The sequence below is a fragment of the Carettochelys insculpta genome, chromosome 1 (genome assembly GCF_033958435.1).
Source record: "Carettochelys insculpta isolate YL-2023 chromosome 1, ASM3395843v1, whole genome shotgun sequence".
In the NCBI taxonomy this organism is placed as follows: Eukaryota; Metazoa; Chordata; order Testudines; family Carettochelyidae; genus Carettochelys; species Carettochelys insculpta.
This window is the reverse complement of record NC_134137.1, coordinates 244554039-244580159: the sequence shown is the minus strand read 5'-3', so window position 1 is coordinate 244580159 and position 26121 is coordinate 244554039. Positions and strand designations below refer to the sequence as shown.

The 26121-nt window shown below is 39.9% G+C and overlaps 1 protein-coding gene across 2 annotated transcripts in view; it reads right to left on the bottom strand.

Moving 5' to 3' along the window:
* Positions 1–26121, bottom strand: part of WNT7B (Wnt family member 7B) — a 128737-nt gene that overhangs the window by 27033 nt on the left and 75583 nt on the right. The window lies entirely within an intron of this gene.

Here is a 26121-nt window from a genome sequence, read left to right as displayed (position 1 = left end):
TACAGTCAGTCTTGTTTGGCTCTCAATATCAGGCATAGTCCTTTGCCTTTTAATATTTCAGTGTATATCCTCAGTAATGCAGTATGCCTGGGATCTTTAAAAAATCAGTTTCTGGCCTTTTTTGTATGAACCTCATGCCTCATTAGTCAGCAGTATGTGGAATATTGCCACTAATCCCTGAAAACAAACAAAAAAGTGTTGCTGCAGAAAATCCTGTTGTGTAATAGGTCAGGAAGATCCCAGCTAACTTTCCTGCTAAGAACTTCTGTTTATATTGTAGTTAATATTACTGTGTCTATAATAAAGCAACACAGTTGATCAATGGACAAGAGAAAAGCAAATAAAAGAGATGGGAACATGGTTTCAGCTTTACTGAACTGCTGAAGTAAAAGTAAATCGGAGACAGAAAAGAGAGCGCAAGAGAGAAAATGTTCAAGCCTCACTGCTAATGTCAGAATGTCACTGTGCACCAGTAGCTAGAAAAAGAATTTCTTGGCCAGTAAGAGTGACTCAAAGAATGACTGCACAGAGCTAGAACAATGAGTATACAGTAATCACTAGTTTCTTTCCCTGTAGCCTTGCTTCTAGTCCTCTATTTTCGTACATCCTTTATAAATACTGGTAATAGACAAACTTTGTGAAGTTAAGTGTCTCTCTTTCTGCACACTGATCCAGAGCATCCAAAATTCTTATCTACAGAAACTGGACTAGAAATCTTATCCAGCCAGGCTTTCTTGTGGCATTTTACAGTAGTTCAACTTTTAGATAAGGCACAAAGGCCATGAGAACAAGTCCTTGTTTTATAGTATTTCTGCCCTCCTGCTAACTTTTCAGATAAGACGACATTGCATTTATAGAACACCTTTCAACTGAGGATGTCAAAGCATCTTACCAAAGTAAATTAAGTCTCACTGCTCCCCAGTGAGAATGGGCTTATGATCTGAAGTGACAGAGTGGGAAACTGTGACTCTGAGAGGTAAAATGACTTGTACAAGATCACACAGTAAGTCAGTGTCAAAGCTGGCAATTGAACACAGGTTTCTACTCTGCTGTTCAACCATAAGGCGATCTTTCCCCAAAATGAACCAGGAAGTACAGGTGCATGTGAAAATGAAAAAGTAAGCAAGTTTATTGCATTTTTAAAAATGCCAACATCAGTTCAATTCGGGTTTTGGCTGGGAGATTAAAACATAGAGGGAAGAGAATTATTTTATTTATTCAGAGCAAATTTAATCAATCTTTAATCAACACAGATGATGCTGTTGGTCTTCATTTAAACAATAGTTTTATTTCAAACTCTTCTATATTAGTGACATCAGGTTTTAAAAATAATTCCCCAGTATTATTTTCAAGGTCTTTTTGTATGGAATTCTACAAAAGCAATCAAAATCAAAGCAAACCTTTGCAAAGAAATGAGAAAAAATCCAGTTCCCACAATATTTTCTTATTCCCTAATATTCTGCAGTTTATGGGTGGAGATTGCTAATAACCTACATCTTTTAAAATGGTCTTGAGAAACAAGGGGGAAGGGAAGACGGGGAATTAGTACATGCCCAAGCTGTATTCATGGTGTTGTCCCAGTTGCCATATTATGACAGTTAGATCAAATCACTGCGGAATATAAGCAAAATCTTGTTTTGTTACAGCTACAGAAAATCTAAAAATGTGTGTGTTGGGGGACTATAATCTTCATCAGAGCAGTGATGTGGGAATCATCATTTACCACAAATGCACATATATAGAGAGGAGAAAACCAGTTCACATTTTGGGGAAACAGCATGGGCTTGTCTACACTAGTCCCCTCCTTCGAAGGGGGCATGTAAAACGTTTTAGGAGTAATGGAACTTCAAAGTTGCATGGGTACTTCGAAGTTGCATGAGTACTTTGAAATGCCCGTGACTGGACAGCTTGCCAGCGCTCCAAAGTTAGCAACTTCGAAGTTCACATGGCGAGAATTATGCTAACGAGTTCCTGCGTATGCTCATTGCTCTTCACCAGTTGGGCTCGTTTACATGCCCTCTGTGAAGGAGGGGGCTATTGTAGATAAGCCCCATGACTTTTATCAGTCACTTAACACAAGGTTCCAGGCATTTTGGTTGAGGTTATTGAAGCTGGTAATCTTCCGTAACGCCAACTTCCCCATCAACCCTACTCTACAAAATACTCCTGGTCCCAAATACTCCTTGCCAGTTACCTATTCTTTAGCTCCCTAAACCAACTCCCTTATCAAATATCCCTTCATAGTTGCCCTTTCCTGACCACTGCTTTTTGTTGGACCTTCCCACAGTCATTCACTACTACTTGTGCACTCACATGCACATGCACAAAACCAAGTCATTCTCAACACTAAATGCAATCATCTAGGTATAACTATTGGACCGACTCATGTTTCAAATGCATTTAATTTAGATTGTCACTCATACCGTGTGTGTGTGCAAGGGGGGTGAAGGGAAGGAACTTTATGGATTGGTGAGTTCTGAGGTTTCCCTTGCAGCTGGAGCGTATGTCATCCCCTCACCAAAGAGGAGCTCAGTCTGTTGCTAATTTTGAACTCTCAATTGCTGTCAAATTCTCAGATATCAGTGGTGGGTTGTATTTCTATTTTTAATCCCCAGTTAATTCTGGGGTTGTGGTGTTTAATGCGTTGTCACAAAGCCTTCAAATTGAAGATTTCTTTGCTTATGATTTTGGGGTTTCTAAAGGTGACAAGAACATTCAGTGAGGGAAAACCTCCATGTTTAGGATATGGAGTGTGTATGCATAGTCTTATCTGAGGGCCAGATCTTCTCAGCATGTGGAGAGGTGGCAAAGCCTTATGGGTAGCAGTTAGAAAGGGACATTAAAAAAAGAGGGTGGGGGAGATTTTTAGAACTCACCACTTTTTCTGCCTCAGTGGTTTGAAACCCCTTAATTTTGCGGCAGAAGCAGGATTGCCACTCTCTGTGACATCATTCCCCTCAGAAACCACAAGATAATGCTGACCCTGTCAAACACAACCTTGCATGGAAACCTCCCTGAATGGGATGGAGGCTCAGCTGGATGAGGGCAGGGTTTCCTGCTGTCATGGAGAGGCAAAGGAGTAGCAATAATATAGTGCCCGGGGGAAAAATGTGTTCCTTTTATATTGCCTGCAGCTTTTAAACATAAGGGCAATTTCTTTTTAATTATGAATTGATTTCAGAGCCAATCTGCATATTTTGTATGAAGCTGGAGATTCCTCCTGCCTTCCCTCTGCTTACCCCACTGTTGGTTTTGTGTACAACTGATGAAAGAGAACCTGCCCATCCAAACACAATTTTTATTTAACATTTGTTTGGAGTTCTGTCCCTAGTCATTCTCTTAAGCTATGTCTACGTGACAGTCTAAAGTCGAAATAAGCTGCACAATTTGCACTATGCAAATTGTGTAGCTTATTTCAAGTGTAATTTGAAACAGGCTGTCAAAATACTACACTATTTCAAAGGATTCCTTATTCCTCCTGCAACAAAGACTACAGGGATGCTGAAATAGCACACCCATCATTTTGAAAACTGTCTAAAAAATACAGGCACATGTCAAAGACATGGAGTAGCTATTTCAGGATACATCTGGGATCCCAAAATAGCTCTGCCATGTAGAGATAGCCCTACTTACCCACCTCCAAATTCTCAAGATGTTCCTGTATTTGTGGGTAACTAGAAATTGTTTCACAGACCCACCCAAAAATGCTAAGGTCACTTCTGACCAGAGTCAAAGGAGCAAGTTCCCAGTTCTGATCTGAGTGCTGGAGCACAAACAGTTTCCATCAACAGAGAATCTCCTCACAAATTTGTTAATTAGTAATCTCTTATTCAAGACATCCCCATGGAGCAAAGCATTTCAGCATGTGCATAAAGCTCAGTGCATGTTTAATTCCCATTGACTCTAATGGGATGTGCTTAACACTAAGAATACGTGGAAGCACTTTGCTGAACTGAGCGGCCCTCGGTACACAGTGTAGCCCTAAAAGAGCAACGCAGAACATGTGCCCATCTCTTCAGGTCTTCCCATGTTCTATGGCACTGCCTTCTTCTCCCTCTTCTTCTTCTTCTTCTTCTTCTTCTCCTTTTCTCTGATTGCCTGATGATTGTGCCTTTCTGTCCCTAAGAATAAAAATTGGGATGCCCTGGTGCTAGCGGTAGTGTGTTTTATTAAACCAGAAATAAAATAAAGGGACAGATAATCAGAGCTCATGCAGTGGAGCCACACAGAGTGCTGGCTAAAGGGAAATGCAGGGCTCAGGAAGGAAAGCTGGCCTTTTTAGAGAATAACTTACTTGCTATAGTTCATTCTGCGGACTCTTTTGTATTTTGCAGAGTTGCTCATTGGTAGAGGTAGGCTGGTAGGCTGGGTGGATCACTAATCTGATCCAGTACGTAAAACATTAGTTTTGCAAACTCGTATGTACTAGTTAATAAATGCTATTACTGAATCAAATGAGGCAATGCAATCAGAGTACTCTCCTAGATTCTCTCATATGTAAGAGTGTGTATGCACAAGGCATCTCTATAAACCCCTCTGATACAGTTGCTTGCTTTTTTTGTTTTGTTTAAATAACAGAAAGAAAACGCCTTATGTCAGCCAAAGAGGTGGCTGAAAACATGGGTGTTTTGTACACATAGTACTAATTTGCACCATACTATTATTCTGCAACATAGGTATAAATTTATGCAGCATTACGTTGTGTTTCTCACATTATTTCTAGATGTTCCTTTTAGGAGCCTATGTAATGCCAAACAGGATATAAGTGAAACAACAGATAAGAAAAGACGCTACATGTGTAACTATGAGTTATAATGCTATGTTTACTCTTTCGTACTTGATGTAGAGAATTGAATTGGGTAACCAAACCTATCATCTATAATTCTAGGGAAGAGATTTTGGCAACCTAGAAACCACAAGAGTAAAAACTGATTTGTAATATCATTAGTACCTCCAAAACATGCATAAATTTTAAATTAGTGTGTTAGTTACCTGCATTACTTTTAATTTTATCATAAATTGTTTTTCTTACAATAATATCAGGTAGCATTTGTCTTTATGAATGTGTTCCTGAAAAGAAATTACATTTAAGGTTGAGCGTTTTTTTTTTTTTTGAGTTCTGCCCATGCTGTAAAATAGGAAACCAAATCTGTATTTCTACAACTCCACATTCCAGGCTACGTCTACACTAGCCCCCCCCACCTCCTTTCGGAAGGGGCATGCTAATGAGGCAGTTCAGAAGATGGTAATGAGGCACTGATATGAATATGCCGTGCCTCATTAGCATAATGGCTGCCGTGCATGCCGAACACATGCTGCCCATGTAGACGGGGGCCTTTCAAAAGGATACCCCCCCACCCCCGGACTTTGAAAACCCTTTCTTCCTAAAACCAAACAGGAAGAAGGGGCTTTTGAAGTTCAGGGAGTCCTTTCGAAAGGCCTCTACCTAAATGGGCTGCATGTGTTCCAAAAGGAGCATTTTTGAAACACTTGTGGCTGCCATTATGCTAATGAGGCACTGCATATTCAGCTCAGCACCGCATTAGCACCTTATGAACTGCCTCATTACCAGGTGCCTTCTGAAAGGAGGGGGCCAGTGTAGATGTAGCTCCAATGTTTAGACCTAAGAATCAGGCTGAAACTCAGATCTGCATTAATATTCTGGACCCACTCAAAAGTCGGGTGGGAAGCAAATCTAAGAGGAAAAACAACTGAAGAGTTGGCAGTTCTTCAAAGAGACTTTATGAAGGGCACAAGAACATACTATTCCACTGTATGGGAAAGATAGGAAGTGTGGCAAAAGACCATCCTGGCATAAACAGAAATTGTGAATGACCTAAAAATCAGAAAGGAATCCTACAAAAAGTAGAAACTAGGTCAAGTTACAAAGGATGAATATAAATAAATACCGTAAGTATGTAGGGGAAAAATTACAAAAGCTAAGGTATAAAGTGAGCTCAAACAAACTAAAGACACAAAGAGTAACAAGAAAACATTCTACACATACATTAGAAGCGTGAGGAAGTCTAAGGACAGGGTAGGTCTATTCCACAATCATAGAATCATAGAATACTAGGACTGGAAGGGACCTCGAGAGGCCATCGAGTCCAGCCCCCTGCTCCAATGGCAGGACCAAGTACTGTCTAAACCATCCCTGATAGACATCTATCTAATCTGTTCTTAAATATCTCCAGCGATGGAGATTCCACAACCTCCCTTGGCAATTTATTCCACTGTTTGGCCACCCTGAGGGTTAGGAACTTTTTCCTAATGTCCAGCCTAAATCTCCCTTGCTGCAGTTTAAGTCCATTGCCTCTTGTTCTATCCTCAGAGGCCAAGAAGAACAAGGTTTCTCCCTCCTCCTTATGACACCCTTTCAGATACCTGAAAACTGCTATCATGTCTCCCCTCAGTCTTCTCTTTTCCAAACTAAACATGCCCAGTTCTTTCAGCCTTTCTTCATAGGTCACATTCTCTAGACCTTTAATCATTCTTGTCGCTCTTTTCTGGACCCTCTCTAATTTCTCCACACCTTCCTTGAACTGCAGTGCCCAGAACTGGACACAATACTCCTGCTGAGGCCTAACCAGCGCAGAGTAGAGCGGAAGAATGACTTCTCGTGTCTTGTTCACAACACACCTGTTGATGCATCCCAGAATCATGTTTGCTTTTTTTGCAACAGCATCACACTGTTGACTCATATTTAGTTTGTGGTCCACTATAACCCCTAGACCCTTTCTGCTGTAGTCATTCCTAGACAGTCACTCCCCATTCTGTATGTGCGAAACTGATTGTTTCTTCCCAAGTGGAGCACTTTGCATTTGTCCTTATTAAACTTCATCCTGTTTACCCCAGACCATTTCTCCAATTTATCCAGATCATTTTGAATTATGACCCTATCCTCCAGAGCAGTTGCAACCCCTCCCAGCTTAGTATAATCTGCAAACATAATAAGCATACCTTCTATGCCAATATCTAAATCGTTGATGAAGATATTGAACTGAACCGGTCCTAACACAGGCCCCTGCAGAACCCCACTTGTTATACTTTTCCAGCAGGATTGAGAACCATTAAGAACTACTCTCTGGGTATGGTTATCCAGCCAGTTATGCACCCACCTTATAGTAGCCTCATCTATATTGTATTTGCCTAGTTTTTTTATAAGAATACCATGTAAAACCGTATCAAATGCTTTACTAAAGTCTAGGTATACCACATCTACTGCTTCTCCCCTATCCACAAGGCTCATTATCCTATCAAAGAAAGCTATCAGATTGGTTTGACATGATTTGTTCTTTACAAATCCATGCTGGCTGTTCCCTACCACCTTCCCACCTTCCAGGTGCTTGCAGATGATTTCTTTAATTACCTGCTCCATTATCTGTCCTGGCACTGAAGTTAAGCTGACTGGCCTGTAGTTTCCTGGGTTATTCTTATTCCCCTTTTTATAGATGGGCACTATATTTGCCCTTTTCCAGTCTTCTGGAATCTCTCTTGTCTCCCATGATTTTCCAAAGATGATAGATAAATGCTCAGATATCTCCTCTATCAGCTCCTTGAGTATTCTAGGATGCATTTCATCAGGCCCTGGTGACTTGTAGACATCTAATTTTTCTAAGTGATTTTTAACTTGTTCTTTTTTTATTTCAACTTCTAACCTTACTCCTTTCCTGCTAGCATTCACTATGTTGGCCATTCCTTCATCAGACTTCTCAGCGATGACCAAAACAAAGAAGTCATTAAGCATCTCTGCCATTTCCAAGTTCCCTGTTACTGTTTCTTCCTCCTCACTGAGCAATGGCCCTACCCTGTCCCTGATCTTCCTCTTGTTTCTAAAATATTTATAAAAAGCCTTCTTGTTTCCCTTTATGCCTGTAGCTAGTTTGAGCTCATTTTGTGCCTTAGCCTTTCTAATCTTGCTCCTGCATTTTTGTGTTGTTTGCCTATATTCACCCTTCATAATTTGTCCTTGTTTCCATTTTTTATATGATTCTTTTTTTATTTTGAAATCATGCAAGATCTCCTGGTTAAGCCAAGGCGGTCTTTTGCCATGTTTCTATCTTTCCTACGCAGCAAGATAGCTTGCTTTTGGGCCCTTAATAATGTCCCTTTGAAAAACTGCCAGTTCTCCTCAGCTGTTTTTCTCCTCAGTTTTGCTTCCCATGGGAACAATGAAGACAAAATGTGGAAATGGCAGATTTGCTTAATGACTTGTTTATTTTGGTTTTCACCAAGAAGGTTGGTGGCTATTGGACACCTAACGTAGTTAAAGCCAATGAAAACAGGGTAGGTTCTGAAGCTAAAATAGGGAAAGAACAAATTTAAATTATTTAGACATGTTAGATGTCTTCAGATCACGAGGGCCTGATGAAACGCACCCTAGAATGCTTAAGGGACTCACTGAGGAGACACCTCAGCCATTAGATATTGGTTTGAAAAGTCATGGAAGACAGTAGAGATTCCAGAAGACTGGAAAAGGACAATCACAATGTGCATTTATAAAAAGAAAAATAAGGAAAACCCAATTACAGACCACTCAGTTTAACTTCTATACCAGGAAAGAAAGTGGGAGCAAATAATTCAGGAATCAATTGCAAACATATAGAAAATAATAAGCTAATAAGTAATAGCATAGATTTATCAAGAACAAATCATGTCAAACCAACCTTATTGCTTCCTTTGACAGGGCAACAAGCCTTGTGGATGGGGGTTAAGCAGCAGATATGGTATGTCTAGACTTTAGTAAGGCATTTGATAAAGTCTCGCATGATCTCATTAACAAACTAAGGAAATACAACCTACATGGAGCAATTATAAGGTGGATGCATAACAGGCTGGAAAACCATTCCAATATTGTAGTTATCAATGGTTCATAGTCATGTTGGAATCAAGGCATTCTCAGTGGTGCTCCACAAGGATCAGTTCAGGGTCTGGTTCTGTTCAATACCTTCCTCAATGATTTAGATAATGCCACAGACAGTGTGCCAATAAAGTGTGCAGATTATACGAAGATGTGGGGGTAGTGTTATAGTCCAAAATGATCTGGACAAACTGAACAAAAGTTGAGGAAAGTAGGATAAAATTCAATATGGACAAATGCAAAGTACCACATTAATGAAAATAGGAGCTCAGGGGACGTGTCCGTTTCTCAAGAAGCCAACTTAAAAGGTACAACTACAAACCCTGCCAATGCAAAGAAAAATATGAAGAATAGGAAGCGGGCCAATATGGAACAGGATCTGAAAATCAAAAGGGAATCCTACAAAAAGTGAAAACATGGACAAATTGCCATGGAGGAGTACACAAGAATAGCTCAAGCATTAGGGAGAAAATCAAAAAGGCTAAGGCACAAAATATATTACACCTGGCAAGGAACATAAAGGGTAATAAGACATTATTTAATTACATTAAGATTAAGTGAAAGAAAAAGGAATTGTACATCTTCTACACAGCAGCTAAGGGGAACTGTTAATTGATGACATCAAGAAGGCTGAGATGTTTCATGTCTGTTTTGTCCCTTTCTCACTATCAACTTTAAAGGTGACTAGACACTTAATATAATATTAACAGCAGTGGGGCAGGAACACAAGCCAAAATAGGGAAAGAAGAGTTTAAAGAACATTTAGATGTATTAGATGTATTCAAGTTGGCAGCCCTTGTGAAATTCAAATTAGGGTATTTAAGGAACTAGCTCAAGAAAGCTCAGAACTGCTAATAATTATCTTTGAGAGCTCCTGGAGGACAGGTGAGGTTCAAGTGGGCTGGAGAAGGACAAACATAGTACTTATCTTAAAAAAAAGGAAACAAAGAGGAGCCTGGGAATTGTAGATTAATAAGTCTATCTTCAATACTGGAAAAAATACTGGATCAAATCAATTGCAAGTTACTAGAGGATAATAGGGTAATAAGTAATAGACAAAATGGATCTGTCAAGAATAAATCATGACAAAGCAACCTAATTTCCTGCTTTGATAGGGTTACTAGTCCTATGATAGGGAAAACAGTAGGGCTATGTCTTCATTAGCACCGCTCTTTTGAAAGGAGAATGCTAATGAGACACATTGGGATATGCTAATGAGGAGCTGCAATGAATATGCAGCCCCCATTAGCATAATGACGGACTTGGCACTTCGAAAGTGCCGCTTTCGATTGTGTGTGGCTCGTCTACACAGGGTGCTTTTCCAAAGGACCCCCACAGATGTCGAAATCCCCTTATTCTATTTGATTTTAGGAATAAGGCGATTTCGACCTCTGCATGGTCCTTTTGAAAAGGACCCTGTGTAGACAAGCCACGCGCAATCAAAAGCAGCACTTTCAAAGTGCCGTGTCCATGATTATGCTAATGAGGGTCTGCATATTCATTGCAGCCCCTCAGTAGCATATCCCAATGTGTCTCATTAGCATCCCCCTTTTGAAACAGGGGTGCTAGTGTAGACACTGTCTAGATGTGATATATCTTGATTTTAGTTTTTGACACAATGCCACATGACATTCCTTTAAGCAAACTAAGGAAATGCAGTCAAGATGAATTACTACAGGGAAGGTGCACTGCTGATCAAAAGACAGCTTTCAAAGAGTAGTTATCAACGGTTTGCTGTCAAACTGCTAAAGTCTATTGAGTAGGGTTCCAGAGGGGGCCAGTCCTCAGTCTGATACTTTTCAACATTTTAATTAATAATTTGGATAATAGGATGAAAAGTATGTTTATAAAATTTGCAACTATGTATCCATTAATTTCATGATTGCATATTATTCTTCCACCTACCTCATTCACATGGCGGCAGACCTCAGACATGGAAAGTTTTATTTAGAATAGTTAAAATGAGCAAAGTTCTATGCAGCTGTACATGGGATCTTACATAGGGAAATGACAGGAAATCTTAATTAGAGCACATGCCACCAACTCTGCCTATAATGCCATTCTACATGGAAAAACTGACCTGCCTCCAGAGACTTTCTATTTTAAAGCTAGTCTGAAAATGCAGTAGCTGGGAACACTGAAACTTATTTCAATCAATTCAAGAAAGGATTAAAATGCACTGCCCTATTAGCACATTTCCTTGTGGGAGGTGTAGTTTGAGCCCCCATTCTCTCCTTGGATAATTCCATCACCCACAGTGCGCTGCAGATTTTCCTGTGACTGAGCTCATGACTTTGGATGCATGCTTTGAGATGCCCATAAGGAGAAGGGAGACATCAGCCTCCCAAATTACAACTTCTTCAAGGAAATGTTTATCTATGGGAAAATGCAATTTAATACTGAACTGTCTTGGCACAAAGTCTGTGTCTACACTAACAAGTCCTTTCAGAAAATCAGGCCCTTTTCCAAAAGAACAAGCGGAGCATCCACACACAAAATGAGCTCTTTCGAATTCCTTTAGAAAAAACATGGTGCTTCTTCCACAGGCCCTCTCCCTCTCCCAAATGAGGAAGAATGCCTTTTTCTGAAAGATTCTTTCGGAAAAAAGTGTGCATAGGCTCGCTGGGGCCCCTTTGTTTGAAAGAGCTGTCCTCATGGCTCTGGATTTTTCGATTCTGGCCCGTTCTTTTGAAAGAGGGGTGTGTTTGTGTTGGGGGGGAGGGTGCTCACTTTTGAAAGAGCTGATCACTCAGTTCATCAGCTTTTTATGTGTGGACATGATCTTTTGAAGGACAATCTTCCAGACTATCTCTTCCTGAAGGTCACTGTAGTGTAAATGGGTCCAAAGTGTTTTGGGGATGTCCAATAGACCAAAATGAAATATTTTAGTGTCATGAATGTTAAAATGTTTTGTTTTAATAACAAATGTCAAAAGGAAATGTTTCAGTATTTCCTAATCTAGGTTATTCAGAATTCCCATTCTGTGAAAAGTTTCAAATATCAAGCATATATTAAAATATATATATAAATTTATATTAATAAATATTTTAAATATTGAAAAAGATTTTAATTTTTGTATTTCCTATTGTACAGATTTTTTTCAAATGTTGCTCAACTTTACCTTTTACTACTTTCCACCACCCTGCAATTCATACACTGCTCATTATGTAATAATATGAACAAGTTACTATTGTTTGTGCAGCTGTTTTAATGGAAGTCAGTGCAATTTTCCCTAAAGACAATCCATACTTTTCTTTAAACTCATGACCCTTGAAACCAAAATCTACTGCATTGCAGTTGAAATTACTAGTAACAAAATTAATTGTAGAGGAAGGTAAGGAATAGGAGGATGAGGAAACAATGGTTGTCCTATGGAGAATTTGATTGTAGGTTAGAGCAAGGGACAGAGAGCGAGAGAGGGGGAAAAAGAAGATGATATGAAAGAAGCCAGATGTGTGCAGTTTCTAGTGAAGTCAACAAGAAGTTTATAATAAAGAATCATTGCTTAAAATATTTCTGAGAATTTCCAAGTTCCCTTTTCACACATGGATCTCAAAGGCTGTGTCTACACTACGAAAATAACTTTGAAGTTGCTTACTACTTCAAAGTAGAGCATCTACACACATCCTACTTTGATGTTAAACTTCAAAGTAGGGCATTACTCCATTCCCAGGAATGGAGTAAGGACTTGGAAGTTGGGCTCCCTACTTCGAAGTTAACTTCAAAGTAAGGGAAAATGTGTACAGACTCTCTGCTGGCTACTTCGATGTAATGCCTAACTTAGAATGCCTAACTTCAAAGTTAACTTCTAAGTTAATTCCTAGTGTAGACACACCCAAAGTATTTTGTAAATATTCACCTAGCCTCAGTATATACACCCACGTTTTCATTTTACAGATGGGTCAACTGAAATACAAAGAGATTGATACATTTGCAAAAATGTTCACCAAGTTGTGAATCCTCAGTTTTGGGATACCCAACTCCAGATGCATGGGGCTTAATTTTTAGAAATGCTGAGTATCCCAAGTTCCCTTTAAACTTCATTGGGTGGTGTGAATATTTTGCATGTGAAAAAATCTGGGGAGCAGAATATCAAGCTAAGCACCCAAAATTTGAGGCGTCCTTAACTTGTGGACACATTGAAAATGTGTAATGTGGTTTACTGGAAGCCACAGAGTAAATAGATGGCAAAGCTAGAAGCACAATCCAGCAGTCTTCACTTCTGATTGCTAGAGAGTGTCACCTACCATGAGATACTCCACCAGGACACATGCATTTATGGTTTTAAAATCCTATATTTAGTGCTCAGACTCCCTTCTTAATAGTTTTTTCTGTGAAAAAGTACATTAATTTATTTTGCTGTTTGTGACTAAATGCTTAAAAAATAAGTGCTTGGTTTCTGGAGGATTATCTAATTATTGCTCATTTCCCCTCAAAGAAAGAAAGAAAAAAAGAAAATCTTCCAAAATTTGAGAAGCCAGAGCCTATCGCTTCCATTATGGCAGCAATGTAAAATAGTGTAATATCTCTTCTGTAAAATACCAATATTACTTTTTGGTAAAAGATAAGGGATGCTTTTTCTTACCCAGTCCTAGATTCTTTAAAATGACAGCTATTTCCAAGGGGTCTATCTTATTACTAACATTTAGGTACCTTTTATTTTGGTTGCTTCCTTGAAAGCACTGTACCCGCATCTTTTTCTGTCAGAAAGGCTGGGTTGTATGTGTCTTCTCTCAAACTCCCTCCAAAGCAAAAATAATACAAATCGACACCAGGAATAGCCTTCTCTTTTATCTTATCTTTTACACGCACGCTAGTTTTCCTTAGTGGCCCCAAATTACACTCTAAGGACAGTTTTTGGCTTAGGAGAAAGCTTCACATTTGCAGCTAGCCTGATTTGCACCAACTTACTACTTCTTGAGCAATTAAAATAAAGCAGTGTGCTCACTGTTCTTTTGAGAGGGAAAAATTTTTCTTTGTTCTGACATGCTTTCGACAGCTTTTAGGGATCCTAACTTAAAGGTGCATGCCTTTACATGACTGAAATTATATCTCCCAGTAATATATTGCAAACACAATTTATATCCTTATTCATCATATGCCTTTGTGTGTGTGCTCAAAACAGCAATGCTGATTTGGGAAAGAAGTCCATATTTTGAACTGTTGGCAGAAGATGTTTTAGTGAGTAACAAAGACACTTCATGTTTTTCCCTATAAAATGATGCCATTGAGCGTCAACAAAACTTTTATTTCTGCTTCTATTCAACTATCTGCCTGTCTTTGTCTGCTGTAAGTGACATCTTGTTATTTTTGACTCAGTCAAATTAAGAGAAGGATTTCTCTGTAACCATCCTTACTCAGATTATGCCAGAGTTCCAGAATTATGTATCTTGTAGTAGGATATAGACTGGAGGTCATTAAAACCCTTGATTTCTTTTTTCTTGCGTGGATGTTAAATGTATCATGTTATTTATGCTATATTCTATGTGACCTAAGCAAGTACTACAGCTACCAATGGCAGACACCCATTTCTGGGCAATGCTCCCCCAGTATGTAGCTGGTGCTAAGATAACCATGAACTCAAGTTGAAGATTTGATTAATCCATAATGTTTTCCGGAAGATCTGAAATTAGCAGAGATTTAAACAATGACTACGAGCTGCATGTTTTTTTACTGATGTTTCAAATATCACAGTTTTGCAAATATTGTAGAGTTGAAAATTTGATATTTTCTTTCAAGCCACCTCTGTTGGGGTGTGTCTGCATAGCAAAGTTATTTCAGAATAGCGACCGCTATTTTGAAATCACTTTGTGAGTGTCTACACAATGTACCTGCTATTTCAAAATAATTTCAAAATAGCACTTGGATTATTTCAAATTTGGTAAAACTCATTCTGTGAGGAATAATGTCTATTCTGAAATATATATTTCAGAACAGGGGCTGTGCAGACAGGGAATAGGGTCTATTTTGAAATAAACTATTCTGGAATATCTTATTCCAGCATAAGGTTGCTGTGTAGACATAGTATTTTGAATTAGAGCCCCTGGAAAAGGGCTGTTTCTAGGGGGCAATAATCTGAAATAGGCTCTATTGTTTGTGGGCACATAACTTTTTGCTTATTTTGGGGCTTCCCTGTAGTGTAAACATGTTATTCTGGAATTGCTTATTTTGGAATAATTACTCTGAATAAGCTCCTCCGGAATCACTTTGTAGTGTAGACATACCCTTGGGGTGAATTATGAGAAGGACTTGATATAACCAATTGAAGTGTCAAGTTCAGATTGTTGAGACCAAACTTCTTACTGATGATTTTCTTGGAAGTTAGTAGGCTGGATTCCCAGTCCTATTTATCTGAAGATAAGAAAAGATCCAGATAAATATTGCAGCCCATGATTCAATCCACTCTCAAAATGACTGACAAATGCCTAAATCACTATAACACCTGCTCCTGTATCTTTTGCTAAAGACTGTCCTATTCTGTATTGCTCCCAATGTGTTTCCAGCTGTCTGATTCCTTTTTTATCCCCATGTTAGTCATACAGCTTAAGGCCAGTCAAAACCATCAAGTCCATTCTTTTGTACATTGCAGGCCACAGAGCCTCACCCACCCACATCTGTAATAGACTCCTAATCTCCATGTGCATTACTGAAGTCCTCAGGCCATGATTCAAAGCCTTCGAGTTACCCGGAATCCACTACTTGTTTAATTGTCTTCAACACAAACACAAAAAGATCAATTTTCTTATCATGAACATATAATCTGATGTATTGTCATGTATTAAGCATATGAAGAACCAGATAAATGGGGATATAAAATGAGAATGTGGAAAGAAAAAGGATTAGGAGAAAGAAGTAGCACCAGAAAAGGAGAGGAAAACAGAAAGGTAGAAGTTTGATCCTATTAAGCCAAACTCTCTGGATTTATCTATTGTTCTTTATTGATCTGATAATAGCACTGCAATACAAGTGTGACTGTAATACATTTCTGTCAGTGCTGAGTGTCCTTGTTTATTGGAAGTGTTCCACTCTTATGAAAAGGCATGCTTTCCATATTGGCTGGCTCATTGAAGCCAGTACTTACCATTGTACTGGATGCACATGTGTGTATCTAGGCAGTGGATTTCTTTTTTGGCAAGTAGCACTATTGACTACTTGTGAATCTCTTGGTAATAATATTTATGAACATTTGGCATGTCAGGTAAACTCCAATCATAGCCAAGAATAAAGATTCCTATATCTATCTGCAGGTCTGAACCTAGAATTAAATCAATCTTATCTATGGCCTAAATCCAAAAATAACTCACTGGCTGGCACTCCCACAACATGTGTGAAAACATGCCATTCATTTCTACAGCTCTTGTGGCTACATCTTGAACCCACTTCCCATATTCTCTCTGGAGACCATTGTACCCAAATCCATTTTTTTTTCTAAATTTATTCCAAGATCCAGTGGGGATTTAATCACACTGAATCCATACAATTCCCATTTTCCTTACTGGTTGCTTCAGTCCAGAACTTGTTCCCCTTTCTCCTCTCACCCACAATTGGTAATTCATTATCTCTGGCATATATACAAATATTTTGCATTGCTTTGTGCCCATTTTTAACCCTGAGTGGCTTACAAGTTTTTGATTCACCTGGCAATGTGGGTGCAATAAAATCCATGTTCTTATTATTGTGGTCCTTAAAATCCTAGAGTATTTCCTTTATTTATTTAATAGGGAACAAAACAAAAAAGTGAGTGTTTGTGGGGGACAAACAGGAGGGGGATTCTAAACGCTGCAGACACTATTCTCTTAAGCCACACACAGGAGAAAAGCTTACTGTCACCACTCAGGCATCCTTTCAAATGTCAGAGATTCACAAATCCCCATGAAAGTTAATAGATGTAAAAAGCCTTCAAAATGTCCTTGTTTCTTGCCCTGTAATTTGCTGGTTCTTTACAACCATCAGAGGACTGTCTCAATCATTTGAGTTCATGTCCGTTCCCCAATCCACCCCCCGGCCAACCAAATCTCAAAGGTTTTCCCTTGAAATATATCCAGAGATGTGAAATAGAGTCAGATGAACAATTCTAAAGCCAATCATTTTCCAGGCCTGGCACAGGGGTCATCCCCAGATCAATTCTGACATCTTGTCAGCTACACCTGCCACAGACACTTTCATCTTCCAGCCCTCAGTTTTGCACTGGATTTAGCCCTGATAAGAGGAGTAATTTATGAGCCCTGAGATATTTAGAGTTTCAGCAGGAATGGCCAATACACAAAGCATTAGCTTGAATAATCTTCTTTCAAAGAACAATAGTAAATCTGTTTTTGCCATTCACTCTGGCTCCATGCTTCAGAGGCTCCATTGGCTTCCTCTTTGCTTCCAGATGGTGATTTGCTTCCCAGTGTCGTTAATGATCTATAAAGTCTGATGTGGTTGAGATCCTAGTTTCCTGAGAAATTGCCTTTGTCTCCATGCATCTTTGTGGCAAATGAGCCTTCTAGCCTGGAGTTCCCTTCCACCAATGATCAGAGTTTGATAACCACTGGGGCAAGAGGCCAGTCCTTGTTTGTGTGGGGCGGGGGATGGGTTTTAAATAAAGAGGAATTCCTAGATCTGAATAATACCAATCAATGAATAATTGCATAAAAATAACTAACTGGATCATTCTTGAATCTATTGGGACAATAGGGAATCTGACTGACAGCTAGGTGGTGATGTACAGCAGGAGTCAGAGGAAGGGGTTGGACTATCAGCCTTCAACTAGTGGTAGCAGGCCAAAGGGGTATCAGATGCAACCACTGCTGCAAGAATGGGCAGCAGGAGGTTCAACACAGCTCCATTTCTTGTGGACGAGACCAATAGCAGAATGCTAAGGAGCACGAATGTGGGCTTAATGAAGTGGGAGTGCCAGTGATTGAGATATTGACTGGGAAGATCATGGCTTTGGAGACAGAAACAGCTGTAAGTGCACAAAAACGATGCAATTACTTTGATAATTGATCCCAATGGATTGGCCATGCAAAATCATTGCTCCTGCTACCAGAGTGAGTCACTTTGTCATTTGTCTCTGACCCATTTGAATCTGAATGCTTCACTTCTACAGTTCAACATGATTGTTACATATACACTATTCTCCCCTTTGTACAAATTGTCATAATGTTCTTTATGCCGTGGGCCAAATCATGGCCCCAATACAGCACTGAACCACTGAACTACATCAGTGCAAAAAGAACAGTGGAGCCAGCCTAAGCAGCTGCATTGTAGCATTCCCCAGGTGGCTTAAGATGCAAAAGTTGACTGAATGCCACTGCTTTTTGGCCTTTCCTTGTATGCAGCATGCCAGAACATACATGTCTAGAACACACCGGCATGCCATTGATCCCCCGCTGCTGGAAAAACCTGTCAGGTGCCTTTGCGGCTAGGCATAAATTAGAACAGCTCTGATACTGCAACCCCAAGTGAGCTCAGTCTACTCTTGCATGATATTTCTGTGTACCTCGTTTAAGGTTATATTACCTGTCTGAATTGGTATGTGTACAAACTACTGTACCTAGCCACATTTTTGGCACCTGGCATTGTGGAGCCTTTAGTAGTAAAGCAAATGGTAATAAAACAAACATATACATGAAATCATGTATTTAACATCTTCACAGGCTTTGGTGAAACTCATCTGGTTCAGTTTGTAGAGAGTTTGTGGATCTTTTTCATCAGTAATAATTCATATGGCTTCACACCCATACCATATAACCTCATATTTGGTTGCAAATGAACCTAAAATCTCAAAGTAAAACTGCCAACTTAAGAATGAGTTTGTGTTAAACCATAAATCGCTCCCACCAAATTGATACATCAGTTAAGAAATGCTTGAAACCAACCAGATCTAGTGAAAATTTCCCAGAGCTGAGGTACATTATGGCAAAATGGCCCAAGTTTTGCCCATTTTTTCTGGGTTTTTACATAGCTGTAAGCAAAGTCCAACATGTAATCTGTGTTCATCCTTAAGCAAAACAAGTTGGCTCTTAAATCATTTTTTAATTTTGTGCAGATAATTTCCAATCAAAGGGCTATATAATTTGTAATTAAAATTAAAAGTTTGTACTGCTCCCTTACACATAGTAAAACTTCACTGGCATTTGGGCATACTTATCTGCATGTTCTTGAACAGAAATAAGGATGTCAACACCCATCTCTACCAACTGTTTAGTAATGACCCAGAATTTGAGCTAGGATCTTTTATTCATAACTTGGGGAGCATATACTCCCTTTGCAAAACTTTGCAAACAGTGATCAGTGAGTTTCTGGTGGAGCCATAGAGCACTGAAACACTAAATGAGAGATTGTAAAGTCTTTTTTCAAAACAAAGCACAGACACTCTGTTTAAAGACAGACTATAAAATATCAGTTTCTCTACTTACACCATACCGTCTTATGTGTAGGACAACACTAGTGTCTCCTGTCCCTAACTGGGATGAGAGTCCTAGGCTACATCTACACGTGAAGCCTACATCGAAATAGCTTATTTCGATGTAGCAACATCGAAATAGGCTATTTCGATGAATAATGTCTACACGTCCTCCAGGGCTGGCAACGTCGATGTTCAACTTCGACGTTGCGCGGCACCACATCGAAATAGGCGCTGTGAGGGAACGTCTACACGCCAAAGTAGCACACATCGAAATAAGGGTGCCAGGCACAGCTGCAGACAGGGTCACAGGGCGGACTCAACAGCAAGCCGCTCCCTTAAAGGGCCCCTCCCAGACACAGTTGCACTAAACAACACAAGATACACAGAGCCTACAACTGGTTGAAGACCCTGTGCCTGCAGCATGGATCCCCAGCTGCCGCAGCAGCAGCCAGAAGCCCTGGGCTAAGGGCTGCTGCCCACGGTGACCATAGAGCCCCGCAGGGGCTGGAGAGAGAGCATCTCTCAACCCCCCAGCTGATGGCCACCATGGAGGACCCGGCAATTTCGACGTTGCGGGACGCGGATCGTCTACACGGTCCCTACTTCGATGTTGAACGTCGAAGTAGGGCGCTATTCCGATCCCCTCATGAGGTTAGCAACTTCGACGTCTCGCCGCCTAACGTCGAAGTTAACTTCGAAATAGCGTGCACGTGTAGACACAGCTCTATTGTTCCAGACATTGTGAAGACAAACAGTAAGAGAGAATTGCAATACGAGTTTCATAAAAGTGCAAGGAACAGAAATAAAACAGAAACTGAGCGTGTCCATGCTGAGCTTTTGTGGCTGAGCAACAAATTTAACCATACATCAACATTAATTGCTTTTATTTTAAAGTTATTTTTACTTATTTTTACACCGCTTTTATAAAATCTCATCCCTATGTTTTAAGTTTGAGGCGAAAGTCAAAGCTATAGTGGCACAATTAACCTATTTTAATTTAACAGTGTCAGAACATTTCCTAAAGAACAATGAATTAATCAATATTCACTCATACTGAAGTTTAAATGTTCAGCTACATAGGGATTTCTATATTGGATCAAACCCAAGGTCCCTCTAGTCTCCAGCCATGGCCAGAGGAAGAACCCTGCAACAATTAGGTGTCAGACAATCTGTTGCACCTCACTCTCCACCCTGGTTATGCGACAGCCTGCTTTCTAATAGAGATTGGCTATTATTATTATTGGCTACAGATTGAAGTATGTGGCTTCATACACCTTCTAAATTTTTATTGTTATTTCTTATTATAGCACTCGATATTCATATAAACATCCAATCCCTTTTTGAATCTTGTGAAATTCTTGGTCTCATAGTTCAATTATATTCTTTCTGAATGATCATGAGACAGTGGAAAATTCATATCTAATAAAAAATATGTTTCCAATGTCCCCTTGCTCTTGTGTTATGAGACAGGGAGGACAGAATCTCAAGGACGTTCATTAGTCATCATGTCCTGGCTTATTAATTTAGTTTCTATGGTAGGCAAGTGTAAACTTTTCAGTTTCTCTTTGTATAAGTTTTGGCATTCCTTTGATAATTCTCACCACTTTTTTCCAAAGCCTGTCTAGTTCTGCAGTGCCCTTTTTGAGAATAGGAGACCAGTACCACATGCAGCTATCGAGAAGAGACACCCCATTGATTTATAGAAAGGCATTATACTGTCCATATTATTCAGCATACAATTCCTTATGCATCCTAACATCATGTTTGATTTTTGCCTGCAGCTGAACACTCAGCAAAGGTCCTTGTTAAGATATCTACAGTGATATCTGGTTTCCTTCCTGATAGGTAAGTGTGTAGTTTAATTTTTTCCTCTGAGTCTGCTTACTTTACATTTATTGACACTGAATTCCATTTGCCATCTTGAAGTTTTGTGGCACCTTATAGACTAACAGATATTTTGGGGCATAAGCTTTCATGGGCAAAGACCCACTTCATCAGATGCATGAGTGGGGGGTGGTTGTTTCAGAGGGGTATTTAGAGAGTGGGGTCCCAGTAAGAAGGAGGGCCAGAGCTGACAAGGTCTATTCAGCAAGGTGGAAATGGCCCAGTATCAACAGTACTTATCAAAAGAGGAAAAAACAAGTCAGATCAGACAGAAAAAAAATCAGAAATCAAATGGAGAGAGAAATCTCTGAGCTGCAATTTATTTGCAAATTTGACTCCATTAACCATGGATTAAACAGAGACTGGGAGTGGCTCGCAGCTTACAAAGGCAGTTTCTCTGCTTTGGGTGCTAATATCTCCCCATTAGACTCTGATACAGGCTGACATCCCCCTGTCTGATCTGACTTGTTTTTGACTCTTGATAAGTACCGTTGATACTAGGCCATTTCCACCTTGCTGAATAGACCTTGTCAGCTCTGGCCCTCTCTCTTACTGGGACCCTACTCTTTAAATACCCCTCTGAACCCCACCCCCCACTCATGCATTTGATGAAGCAGGTCTTTGCCCACAAAAGCTTATGCTCCAAAATATCTGTTAGTCTATCAGATGCCACAGGACTTCTTGTTGTTCTCGAAGCTACAGACTAACACGGCTACCTCTGTGATATTTGCCATCATGTTGTCCAATCTTTCTTGGTTTGCTCTCTCTGAAGTCTGGCCCTGACTAAGCTAAATAACTTTGTGTCCTCTTCAAATTTTGCTTCCGCACTACTTGCCCTTTTTCCAGACAATTAATAAATGTAATGAATAACAAAGGACCTAGTACAGAACCTTGAGGTTCCCTCTCCCCCTTAACATTTTAACAAAATTGACCATTTAATCCTACCCTTTGCTTTCATCTGTTACGCAGTTTTTTGCTCCATGGCAATACTATGCCTCTCCTCCTATGACTACTTAGTAGCCTTTAATAGTCTCCAGTATGGGACCCTGTCAAAGGCCTTTGATCCTCCTGGGATTAATATATGCTAACCCCATTCGAGGTCCATCTAGCCCAGTTCTTTGTCTTCTGTCATTCACCAATGCCAGCTACGCCAGAGGGAATGAACAGAACTGGTAACCATCCATCCCATCACCCATTTTCAGCATACTACCTTGCCATGTGTGTATGTACACATATCTGCCTCACATACATATGCGTGCTACCTGCTACAAACTTTGCAAACAAGGGCCATCTACAATATTCTCCTCCTCCCCACAAGCCAGGAACTAAGGGCTCATGATTTCCAATGCCAAATCAAGGGAAATGACTTAATATTCTATCATCTCCCCAGTCAAGCTGTGGTGAACCATCCATTATGTCCTTCTTTCCCCTCAAGTAGAGAAGGGTGATTTTTCTCTATCCCACTGTACCTGCCTACTCCCCTGCCATTGTGGGGGATATGGTTTTCTCTAATCCCAACCTGTGCTGGTCTGAAACTGAGCTGGGAGGGGACATAGGGAATAGGAGTAGCTGCAGTATGAGCTAATTGGCACAAATGGAGGGTTGAAGGACCTCACCCAGGCTATGTCAGTCACAGGTGTGATTGCAGAGCATGTAGTTGTACTCAGGCTTGCTTTAACCTAGGTAGCTCTGGTAACAATACCAGTGAAGTTCTGACAGAACAGATTTCAGAACAGACTGGCTGCCTGAGTTAGTAATCTGGTCCAGGGTGGTGGTGTGCAAACCAGAAGGAGGGAATAGGGTGGGTTGGCCAGTGTGGTGGGAGGAAGAAAGGTCCAACCTTGTAGCAAGCACTGGGCTTAGTCATTGTTGTTCAACCTTTCCAGACCTCTGTGCCCCTTTTGGAGGTCTGATTTGGTTTTCATACCTCACTTCCCTCACTTAAAAACTACTTGCTTACAAAATCGGACATAAATATGTAACGGTGTCACAGCACACTATTACTGAAAAATTGCTGACTTACTCATTTCTACCATATAATTATAAAATAAATCAAGTGCAATATAAATATTGTACTTACATTTCAATGTATAGCATATAGAGAGCAATATAAACAAGTCATTGTATGAAATTTTAGTCTGTACTGACTTCACTAGTGCTTTTAATGGAGCCAGTTGCAAAGCTAGATAAATATCTAGTTGAGTTGATGTACCCTCTGGAAGACCTCTGCATACCCCTGGTTGAGACCCACTGGCTTAGAGAATCTGTTTATTTACATTAAGGCAGGGAGGCCTGATTAGCATTTGCAAGTCATAGTATCTATTTAGATTACATTTGCTAAATGTCATCTACAAAAGTTCCACCTCACTCCTCACTCTCTTCCCCAAAGTTTTAATTACTGTGTTAAAAGCATGGGTCTTAGTATGCAACTTTGTGGCATCTCATTGCTATCTAATTTTTTGCCATGTTTAAAAGTTGACCATCCATTCTTACTGCCTCTTTTATACATTTCCAATCCACTCTTTAACAGTGACCACAAAGTAAATTGGGGCCTGAAATGAATTATGACAGTGGTTCATTATTCATTGTTTTCTTGTGAAGCAAAAAATATTCAAGCAGATTACAGAGGCACTTTTTCCCTTATAGAAGCTATTCTGGATGCACCTCTCTCATGTCACATTTCCCTAAAATTATTAGCATTACCCTTGAAAAGAAGGAGGTTTTTAAAAGTGAAGTTCTCAGCTGTGCTTAACAGAAAATAAAAAACCTATGGTGATTAGCAAAGAAGAATGCAAAAAATAGAAACCAAAAGCTGCTCAAGCCTGGAGATTTAAGGTCTCGTACTTCAGTTTCTAGTCTACAGCTACTAGGCAAAATTACACAGGGCTAAAAGCACCTTCATCAAAGACCAAATTGATGTTCTAAACCTGCAAAAGCACTTAAACATGGTTTATCTGTAAGAACATGAGTTATGCCACTGACATCATCGAGATTTCTCACATGCTTAAAGGCAAGCACATGCTTAACTATGTTTTGGTGAATCAAGGCCTGAGAACATAAACTCAGAGCTCTCTTTCAGTGTAGCACTTATTATACTTGGCACATACGCATTTCTAAAAATTCTGTTTTGAGCAGCATCTGACTCCTTGCCATGGTAGAGAGAGGGGAGGGTTGATACACTGGAAACCTTCAAGGCTTTATCAGTCAGGCTTGTGAATGCTGCAGCTGCCCTTAAGTGCACTATTACCATCAGTTTCTTAATGGAAGCCTCAAGTTGCAAAACCATCATCTATTGATACCCCCGTTTAAGTTCCAAAGCCCAAGAAAATTGTTAGGATTTAACAACCAGATATTTTGTTCTGGTTAAGCCAGAAAAAGGAATTGGGTAAATACATGCTAGGGGGCATTGAACAGTCTGGCTCCCACTGCCTCTTATTTGTCCAAAAGTAATCAAAATATGTCTCTGTGAGCAGGAGTAAAGAAGGGCTGAGACGTTTTATCTGAAACCTTTGCCCAATTGCATATGTCACTTATTCAGTGCGCCTCTTGTTTTGGGTTGTAACAACCTGTGTTCATATAGTCAGCACTCAGTCTCCTAATCTAGTCCTATTTATGCTAAACATTCCGACTACTCATCCCTATCAGAAAATTGCAGCAGGTCTAAAAGAGTCTAAAAGAGGAAAAACTGCTTTCTCCAGGCTAGAAATATCTTAGTACAAATGTTGAAAAAAACACTGGCAAGTGAGATTGCGTGAATGCTAAAATACTTGGAAAGGGTGAGTGACCTTGTGCCAGATCTTCAACTGCGATAAATCTGCTGCACTAAATTCAGTGGAGTTATGCTGGTTTACAGCTGTTTGGGAAATAACTCATTGAGCCCATGAGCTTTTCAGCCCAGTGTAAAACACAAAGGCTTTGCATAATTGGTGGGTAAACATTCAAATCAATGCTTGTGTGAACCAAGCCTCAGCTTTCTGACATTCACTCCTCACTCATGTTAGAGGGGCGGCCTTACTCTCCCAAGAAAACCCAAGCTGCCTATTAGTAGGGTGACTAGATAGCCAGTGTGAAAAATACAGGTGGGGTGGGAAGCGTGGGCACCTATACATGAGAAAGCCCCAATATCAGGACTATGCCTGTAAAATTGGGACATTTGGTCACTCGACAGATGAGCCCTTCACTCCACTCATGAGCAGTGCAGAAAGTTACGTCATTCTTTCACGAGTGTTATAAAAATCACACACAACAAAAGAGTCCTGTAGCACCTTAGAGACTAATGGATTTATTAGGGCATAAGCATTCATGGGAAACACCCACTTTACCCACAAAAGCTTATGCCCTAATACATCCATTAGTCTCTAAGGTGCTATAGGATTCCTCATTGATCTTACAGATACAGACTAACACGACTATCCCTCTGAGACAGAAAATCACTGTTTGAACACCACAGGCCCAATCTGACTGACTAACATTATTCAAATCAAGCACAGGCATCATAAAGAACAAAATTTGACCCACAGTAGATATGTTACAGCTACACAAAGGAAGATGGCTGTAGGAAGATACACTTTCCTTCTAGCATATTGAGTTAATGCAACATTGTGATAACCAGACACAACAAACTAGTAATCTTGAATTTAAACAGCAGCACTGTGCAACTGAGGGTGCCTGGGCAGCTTTTGAGGGACAGATGAAGGCAATGCTATCTAACCACAATCCTGATATGAGCTGAAGATGACAGTGGCAATGTCAATAGTAGATATGTAGGCAGGTATTTTGTAAGGTCGCACCTGTGAAATAATATCCCACATAGAATTGGTGGAAAGTGATAACACATGATACCGACTGCCCTGTAAGAGTTTGTTAGGCCATGGTCTGCTATGCTGAGTTATTTTCTTCAGAAATGATTTTCACTTCAGGTAATTTGTAGAGTTAGCTTTATGTGATGCTATCTGAGTAAAATATTTATGCAAAGCTGTTC